This window comes from Carettochelys insculpta, chromosome 23 (assembly GCF_033958435.1).
Source record: "Carettochelys insculpta isolate YL-2023 chromosome 23, ASM3395843v1, whole genome shotgun sequence".
Taxonomy (NCBI): domain Eukaryota; kingdom Metazoa; phylum Chordata; order Testudines; family Carettochelyidae; genus Carettochelys; species Carettochelys insculpta.
In genome coordinates, this window is record NC_134159.1 from 16613305 (window position 1) to 16623246 (window position 9942).

Below are 9942 nucleotides of genomic sequence, written 5' to 3' on the forward strand. Positions count from 1 at the left end.
GGTTTGCTTTCTGGAATTGCCCTGTTTTTGGTCAGCTCTAAGCCTGAGCTGCCCACCCCCCAGAATCAGTCTTGAGCACAGGACCCATTTGAAGGACCATCGGGCTTGTCTGTGCAGCTTCTTTCCGTAGCTTGGAGGTTGTGGTGGTGAGATAATTGACCAGCATGGGCCAGGACCATGGGGCACTCCAGGCAGATTAGATGCATCCCCCAGCATAAAAAAGCCTCATTAATCCCTGCTAAAGCAGCTCTCTTGACCTGTGCACCTTGGCTTTGGGCTGGCTGTGGAGCAGGGCAGCTGTTGATTCCCTGCCCGAGGGCGATCAGAGTCTTCATCCTCATGAGAAGCAGGGACGTGACATTCTGCACAGGAGGATCCTTCTACACGGATCTTTGGTCTGACCCAGCACTGCCGTTCTTACATTCACTGGAGCTGGAGGATTGAGGCATTTCTGGGAGTAAAGCAACCGAGAGATGGAGCAGGTAAGAGCAGTGATCTCTCCATCCCCTTGGCAGGGCTGCCCTGTCGTGAGGCCCCAGATATCCAGAAAGGATGGGGAATCCAGCACTGATTGGACTCTGCTGCCTCAGGGGAAGCCTGGGCCAGGCACTGACTTGTTTCACTTTGCTGCTACATAGGTTAGGCTGGCCAGCCTACATGATGTGCAGCTGGTGTAGGTTTGCTGAGCCCTGGGTACCTGCCAGATTGAAGCAAGGGCTGCCCTGTGCCTCTGGCAGCTGCAGTCATTTGGCTGCCTGAAGGGCCGATTCCTTTCTTAGGGGGTGCAGACCAGCCCAGGAGGGAGATGGGAGGTGGGGGGAGTTTGAATCAGACTCTAATGCAGAGATGACTGGTGTGGGGACTCCTTGCCCTTGCCAAATCCCTTCGCTGCCCACACTGGCACTGAAAGAGGACGAATGAGGCTAGGTGGGGCCGATCAACCAACTAAGCTGCAAATGCAGGAGCTTTAGTCTGGGCAGAGGACACTGATTAAAAGGGAGTTCAGCTGTGAGGGGACAGGCAGCACTTCGCTCATGCCAGGAGGAGGCGGGTGACTGTGCAAAGGGTGTGACAGGGAAGAAACCTGCAGTTTCTGTTCCTGAGGAGAAAGGGGAGTTAGCAATCAGTGTTCCCTGTAAGCTGAGCACTTGGGCAGCCACCCAGGAAAGATTCAGGTGGTTACCAGAACAGCTGATCCTTCACAGCTGCCAGCATGTGTTTCTGTGGTGGTGCACATCTGCACATCCCTGGGCGCATGTAACAAAATTTATTCCACCCATGGATACAGAAAATCAGGAGCACTGGTTGGAATGCCCTGAGAAAAAAGATAGAAACCCCTGAGGAAAGGTTTATCTTGTAGGCCTGTGAGAAAGGGGTCAGATGAAGGACACTGGTGGCTTAGGAAGTCGTCCGTGGAAGTGTGCAGTAAGGTTGGCAAAGTCCCAGATATTAACTGCTTGCAGTGGGGCCCTGGACTGGAATCCAGAGTCAAGGACAGGTTTGGGTTCTCCCACAGAGCAACTCTGAAATTGTGCCCCTTTTCCCTCCGCTGCGGCCCAAAGGGGAAAGCACAGCATCACCTGGCTGGAGGGCCCGAGCCGTGAAGCAGCTGTAATTCAGCTCTGTGAGCGAGAGCCGTAAGGGTAGAGGAGGAGGGACTGCTGAACCAGGTGGAAGTAATCCCTGGCACTGCCAGCAGGGGGAGCCCCCCAGTGGTGAGTACCACTCCCAGTGACCAAACCCCAGAGGAGTCCTTAGAACAGCCTTGCTCTTTGCTGTGGCCTCCCCCTCTCCACTCTGAGGCCAGTGCCTCAGGAAACGCTCTTCCTGAGGCAAGTGGCTGAGTGTTGTTTTTTGTGCACACGCTTTCTACTTTTTCTGGCGTATCCTAGTCTCATCCAACCAGGATCCTGCTGTTTGAATTGGCGACTGATTAGTTTTTATGCAGCTGAGCTTGCACGGAAAGTCATTTTTGCGAACTGCCTCCGCTCTGGGGAGCAAGGGGACAGTGTCTCCTTCTGATTCCTCCTGCTTCTTGGGAAGTGGTAGGAACCCCTGAGGAAAGGGATAGGAATCCCTGGGGAAGGGTTTACCGTATAGGCCTGTGAGAGAGGGCCTACGATTTGCCCCCATTTCAGAGTTGCTGCCCCAGGGAAAACCTTTGGTGTAGACAAGCCGTAATGTCAGTTGAAAGGCTCTGCACTGGTTGTGGCATTGCCAAAGGCACTGTGAAGAATTCCAGTTCTATAGAATGGAAAAAACCCACTGCATGGTCAAGAGCTTCCTGCCCTGGAAACATCACCGCAACTGGTAGAAGCCTGGTTAAAAATACAGCTGCCTTTATTACAGAGATGCTTGGAATACTGCCTCAGCCTGGAGGCTGGGCTAGAATAGAGAGCTCACACGAACATGACTACAATTACCTCCAGATGATTCCTTGACCCAGACCAGTTGTTTTAATGCGTTTGTTCCTTGTTTAGCTTGTTGTGCAATTATGGCATTGCAAACCTCTCTAGTAAGACCGTAGCCATAGGCAATGTCAGTAAAATGTGACGTTTATGAGCCATGGGTTCAGCTGAAAAACGGGGGTGTGCTGTGGAATTTTGTCTCCTTGAAGCGTGCCGTGTTCCTGACAAGGCTGGGAACCACTGGCCTAGACAAAGCAGGACTGAGGCTTGCAGTGCCAGCTGAGCAAGGTATCTAGTGCTCCAGCAAAGCACTGTTTTACACCAGCATGGCTACACTGCAGGTTTGCACTGGGATAGCCACAATGGCACCAACACCCCCCAAAGACGTGGGAAAAGCCAGCACAAAGATGCCTGTTAAATGTACAAGGAGCGTCAGACCAGCAGAGCTACTTCTATCCGGGTAGATACCAATTCTTGTTGTCCTGAGGCACCGGGTTCTGATTCTGCCCAGCGAGGCTCTGAGCTCTCTGCTTGTGGCTGATGAGCCCAGCAGCTCCCTGAAGGGGCTTTCTTGTGGGCTGGCTCTTGTCAGGCCCTCAGAGGTCCGGAGAAGCCTGGTCCCCTTCCAGCTTTGGAGGCCCCTAGCCATAATAAAAAGAAAAAAATGACAACACATGAAAACAAAGTAAGGCCACCAAAGGGGGTGAAACACCATTTGAATGTTTTTATTGAGCAATAACAATTTTCTAGCCTGTTTCTGTGCAAATGCAGTAACGATTTAAAGAAAATCTCCCCCCTTTGAATCTGAGGCCAAGGCCAAATGGCCCCCCTTCTCTTCCAATTAGCTCTGGCTCTTGTTCCCTGTCTCCCCCAGTACTATAACCCACGGCCTGCTTGGATTTGGGGGACACAGTTAAATCCTGGTGATTTCTCCTCTTGAATCCAGCAAAGGACTTGCAAGGCAGCTTGACATGCCGCTTCTCACAGGCAGGGTCTGCACTGTCTCAAAAAGCGAGGTCAGCGTAAGGTGTCCTGCATCGAGCTGTTCGTGCATGTGCTGACATGCAGCTTTGTCTCCTGCCCCCATAAGTGCCCCAATGGGGCGGGGAGGAGGGCAGTGACTTTGCAGCACTGTGTGACCTGTCTCAACCCTCGCAGTCCTCCAGCAACAATTCTGCTACACCAGTCAATGACCGCTGCAGCCACCATTTTGAACTCGCTGCTTCGGGTTACATAGACCCCACCCCCACTGAAGCTTTGGTGTATTTTTGAAAGGCTGTTTCCTGATCTGCCTGTATGGGCGAGCAAACCTAGCACCCCTCCTACCTTAATCCTGAGGATTAAGCTGCTGCAAGCTACGGCCACTGCTGAATGAGTGTCCACATGTTGCATCACGTGCTTTAAGTTCCCGCCTTAGTTAATGCCTCTAACTTTCTAGCATGTCCTCTTCCAGAGCTGCTCTTGGCAGGGTGTCTTCTCTGCTTTGGTAGCTGCTCTCCAGCTTTGCTCTGTATTAACCGTCTGCTCCTGCTGCAGAGTCCCACCTTTATTCTCAGGTATTTAGGGGGAAAAAATGCAGGGAGCTCTCGCCGTGTCAGGAATTTCTAGGCACACCTCAAAACTGATGGGCCGGGGATGGTGTGGGATTATTCCTGATTGGCATTGTTGTTTGTGGAGCGATCGCTGTTTCCTCTCAGAAGGAAAAATGCTGAAGCCAGTGAACATGTCTGTAAAAGTTTGCATAAAAGAGTGTCCCCTACAAGGAGCTCAGAGTTTAGCTTAAGCATTTAAGTAGCCAAACCTTAACCAGGAGTAAACACATTGTGGGCTCTGTTAGGGTGTGTCTACACAGCAGCATTATTTTGGAATGAAGGCCGCTATTCCGAAATAACTTTGTGAGCATCTGCACAGCAAAACTGCCATTTTGAAATAATTGCCAAATAGTAGATGGCTTATTTTGAACTCCGTAATCCTCATTCTATGAGAAATAGTGCCTATTGTGACATCGCTATTTTGGACTAGGTACTGTATAGACAGGGAATGGGGCTATTTCGAAATAAGTTTCTCCAGAATAGCTTATTTCAAAATAAAGCTGTTGTGTAGACTTAGGGTGTGTCTACACTTGCATTCCTCTTTTGAAAGAGGTATGCAAGTGAGGTATAAATTTGCATATCAGCATCTCATTTGCATATTCTAATTGCAAAAGAGCTTTTTTCAAAAAAAGAAAGCCAGTGTGCGCACTGCTCTTTTAAAAATAAACTCATCTTCGAAAGAATCCTGCTTCCCTTTATTTAATGGGAAGAAGGATTGTTTCAAAGATGGCGCTTACTTTTGAAAGAGCAGCGTCTACACTGGCTTTCTTCTTCTGAAACAAGCTCTTTTGAAATTAGCATATGCAAATGAGGTGTTAACTATGCAAATTTATATCATTTGCATTTTTTATTTGCCTCATTTGCACACCTCTTTCGAAAGAGGAATGCAAGTGTAGACACACCTTAGGTTGTGTCTACACTAGCCCAAAACTTTGAAATGGCCATACAAATGGCCATTTTGAAGTTTACTAATGAAACACTGAAATACATATTCAGTACCTCATTAGAATGCTGGCAGCCACGTGGCTTGTCCAAACGGGGCTCCTTTCCGAAAGGACCCCAGCAACTTCTAAATCCCCTTATTCCTATCAGCAGAGTAGACATAGCCTTAGGGTTTCAGAGTGGAGTTCCTGGAAGCAGTGCACTTCTTGAAATCTCTGCTTTTGCGTTTAATAAGTGAATTTAGGGATTGTGGAAACAGCAGCCCTGGAAGGTGGAGGCCTCTCAAGGACCAAAGCCAAAGTTCACTGAAGTTGTTTATCAGAGGCTTTTCACTGGCTTCACTGTGTTCTGGCCTTTTGTCTTATGGTAGCCCTGATCTCCAAGCACATTGCACCTTACAAACCAGGCTCATGAGGCCAGTGTGAAGCAGGTATACTTCCCAACTGAAGAAAGTGAAGGCTGGAAAGGGGTGCAAGCTGCTCTCGTGTGCTAACCATTAGATCTTACTTCCCCTAATATAACAATGAGGACACTTGTCCAGCAATCACTGAAATTAAGAAACATCAAACTCGTTCCAGGCTATGAGCCAACCATCAGAGGGTAAATAGTGACTCACATGATCTCAGTCACCCTTAAACAGGGAGCATTTATTAAGGGAAAAAGGGCATCATCACATAAACAGGTGCACCACAGAGCTTGAGTTCCACTTTGGTCTCTCTTGTTTACCAGAGACAACACCCTCGAAGTCTGTTTTGCGCACACAGGTGCACAGTGATGAATAACATATAACAACTAAATGCACATGGGTATTACACTGCCCCATCCAGGGACCAGGAGTTGAAAGTCACTACTTACCCTGTTATATATATCGCTTTCGCCAGAGGGCTTCCCCTTCCCTTGCTTTTATGCTCTGAAACAAAGGATGAAATTGTTGAGTAGCTCTTTCCAGGACAGCTGCTGCTTTGTTTTTAATTCTCCATTTAAATTTCCATCTTCACTGTTAATTAGCAATGTTTGTTCTTCTGCCTTTTCAGAGTCCCTCGCTAGCTAGGAGAGAATGTTTTTAGTTTTGAACAAATTGTTCTACACTGCCCCTCCCTCCTTCAACCCCTTCCCAGCCAAAACAACTCGGAACATCCTGGGAATCTGTTGAGATACAGGAGCGGGGTGCAGAGCCCAGGAGATGGTAGTAACCTGGGGCAGGAGTGCATGAGAGGGTGCAGGATTTGGAATATGAACGGGGGGTGGGGGATTGAACTGCAAGGTCTGGGAAGGGGTTGTGACCTGGAGGAGGCGGTGCAGAGGTTTGGGAAGGGGTCTGGGTGCAGGAGCAGGGGTGCAGAGGGTTTTGGTTATATGGGGTAGGGGAGCAGGAAGTGGGGCAGAGGGCTGGGGTACCAGAGGCAGGCTCTGCCCAGGAGGCATTTACCTGGGCAGCAGCCCACCAGCATCCATGCCCCTGCACAGGCTCAGAGCATGTGCAGAGGCCCTGTGTACTGCTGTGAGCTGAACCCTGCAAGTCCCAGGGAGGGTGGGAGGAGCAAACAGGCAACATGTATTGGCCGGAAACCAGCCAATGGGAGCTGCAAGATTTTGCTGGGGGCAAGGCAGTGTGAAAAGCCCCTCCCTTGGGCTTGCAGCAGCTGGCTTTTGTGAGCACCTAGCAGAAGAGGGGCAGGCAGAGAGCCTTGGAGGCTCCTGCGGGCTGGGCCAGATCCAGCCGCTTGATTGGCCACATCCAGCCCCTGGGCTGTATTTTGCCCGGCTCTGTGTTACCCTGTTGCACAGAGGTGAATTCTAACTTTGAAAGTTTGACTCGTGTAGCAAAAGCAAATCCAAGTGAAAACTGCCCCGCGGGAGGCACCATGCTGTGAGGATGTAACAATTCCAAATGAAGGGGGCGAGGGAAATGCAAACAATAATCCGTGTGAAGGCAAGTGTTTATTTTGTGAGCTAAAAGCTGGACTTGGGAGCAGGGCCATGTACTGTGCATTATCCATGGAACAACCGTGCGATGCTCCAAGCCAAACACGCCAGCAGCTGGGGATGAAAAAATAGACCAAATACAGAGACCTTGTTCCTTTAACAAAGGAAGTGCAAAAATGACCTAAGAGACTATATTTTGGGCCTCTGCAACCGTTTCAGTTCTTCGGAACTGTCGCAAAACCACTTGACAGCAATACTGCCCGTGTGCCAAAGTGTCTGAAAAAAATACACCCCTGATCGATAGCGGGGGGGGGGGGGGGGCGGGGGGGAACCAGCATGGGGAAGAGAACACTGCATGGTGAGCAGCTACATTTGGGTCAGTTATAGCCCCCCATCATCCCAGATGGCTCCCTTCAGCTGTAACATGTTCCACTTCCATTACAGTTGCATGCTGAGCAGCAAGCCAGTGGTGCTAGGAATATTTTCTGTCCAAATGTAGCTGGCCTGACAATTCTGGCATATCATCTACACCAAGTGTCCAGGCAGGAGAGTTTAAAGCCTCTATTGGCCAGAGTGGTGGTTTAGTAGCAGCCTTCTGCACTTGTATGATCCCTTTCATCTCAGGAGCCCTGAGAAAGTTAGGGAAGTGCTTTTCATTTCTGCACTGCAAACACAGAGAGGCTCCAGGGCTTGTCTGAAGTTTCACAGTTAATTTCAGGAGTGTGAAGTCTATACAGCTTTCCGGGAAGGGATCGTGAGAGGTGGGCAGCAGGATGTGAAAGCAGAGAGCACAGACGGGCTGCGTCCATGGGTGCTGTGGATAAGAAGCCATTGGGACACACATGCTTTTGCTAAGAGCTGCAGCTTTCCGGAATCCACTAAAGGCCCCAGCGAGGGCTGTGACTGTCTCAGGAATAGTAGGTGCTCACAGAGTTGAGATTCTGCATCCCTTGCAGCGCTGTGACCATCCACAAGAAACCTGGAAACAGCCCAGCCTAAGAAGTTCCCTCAGCTGACCCGTCAGCCTGGCACGCACTGCCAAAAATTGCTGAGGTTTGTCTTGGCCAGGCTGGTGAGCTAATTTCTGAGCAAGTTCTTGGCGTGGATAGAAAAGGAGAGTCCTGCAGCCGGTTGGAGCTGCACGCAGGGAGCTGAGTTCCTGTGCTGACTGCTGCAGCAACTTCCCAGGGAGCGAGACAGAAGAGACTCCTGCTTTCGAAGAACCATTTGCTGGTTTGAAGATGTTGGTCACTCACTTCCTGGCTACTAGAACCATCCCCTTTCATGTCCCCTTCGGGCAGATACGTGACACTCAGCAGCCCTGAACCAGCTCAGCAGCCAGCTTCCCAGTGACACACCTGGGTGGGGCAAAAAGAAACTCAATTTCTGCTCCTATCCAGAATGCCTCAGAGAATCTCTGTCCACTCAGGTCCAAGACCACCTCTTTTTTCAGCTGTGGTAGCCTCTTGCAGCACTGAGCCTCCAGCAGGCTCCTTTATCAGCTGATCCACAGGCCGTTCACAAGTGCAGCAGAGTCCAAAAGAGTCCCCTCCAGACAAACTTTGCTCCTCTTTGGAACGTGAACCCACGCCGTGTTTTGCAGATAGCCATGTGATTTGCTAGAGTGGGCCCAAAACAAGCCTCCAGCTCTTCCCGACATGGTGGGTGTTTGGCTCTGGACTGAAGGCAATAGACACAGTTGTGTGTTTTCAGAAGGCTGGCCCAGCAGCTAGGGGACTAGCCTGGGACTTGGAAGATTTAGGTTCAAGTCCCTGTTCTGCCACAGACTGCCTGGGTGGGGCAGTCAGAGTGGTTTGCTTTGCTCTGCTTCAGTGTCCTATCAGTAAAATGGGGATGCACAGCCTGTGCTCACTGGGGCGTGGAGGAGAAACACAATCAGGGCTCTATTCACGGGCAGTGGATGCCACCTTGCCAGAGGACTCTCATACTGGGCTGCTCCATGAATTGGTGCTTAGTGGACTGACAAAGGGCTGATGCACTGGGCTGAGCTGCTCTCACACCAGCGTCTAGTGACACTAACATTCTAGGGGCAGCTTTTGCTAGTGGTATTGTCCATTCTCATCAGGGCATCTCTGGGTACGTCCACGCTACAGCTGAGAGGTTTAACTCCCAGCGTGGGGAGAGGTCCCTCCAGTAGCTCTGCATGAGCTACTGTGCTGCAGCTAGCAGAGTGGCCATGGCAGCAGGGCTGGGGGCTGGCTAGCCACCCCTGCGACTGAAGCAGAGCTAGGGCAGAGCCATCCTTAGCCATACGCAGAATAAGCAGATCCATGGAGCACCACTGGGTCTTAATGTCCTCACCCTGCCTCTTCGTACCACTGTTTGGGAGCTCTGCTTCCTCCGGAGAGGATCGAGTTAACGGAGGAGTGAAAAAGCCCACACCTCCCTTTGCTGCACAGAGGTGCCAGTCCACTAGTACGGTCTAGAGCCCCACAAATTCTGAGGGCTGATCTGGGCCCACAGGCCCCAGCTGGGATTTGGACCACCCACCTGTTCTGTAGAAATGGCCTCATGGGACTAGACCCACTAGCAGTGCCAGTGCACATTCGCGTGTCAGATATTCCAGGTTTTGCCCTTCGGCTCGTTTGCTGCTCTTGCTTCCTGTCTCTCCTCCCCGCTCCGCCGTCTAACCGTTCTTTTCCACCCTATTCTTCACACTGCTCTCTGCCCTGGCTGCCGCCGTCCCTCCCCCCGCCCATGCACCATGCAATCCAACCCCCCCCCCCCCACCGCTTGTTCTGCGTCCAGGCCCAATGTGAAACTCCCCCTGCTCCACCGCCGCCCTGGCACAACTGGGAGAGGCACAGCTTTGTGACGGTTCATGCAAGGATTTGTGTCACGTGCGTTCTGGGGTATGTCAAAATCTCAGAAATTCCCAGGAAATGGCCCATTTTGCACAGGAAGCCTGTGAAAGACCAACTGATAACAGTTTTGGTTGTGAACTGAGAGTCTGTTTAATTCATTTTTGTCTCAAATGAGAATTTTTTAAAGACACATCAACAGGCAGAAATCGTCCCCTTGGAGACTTTCAAATGCCACTTGGATGTTTTTGT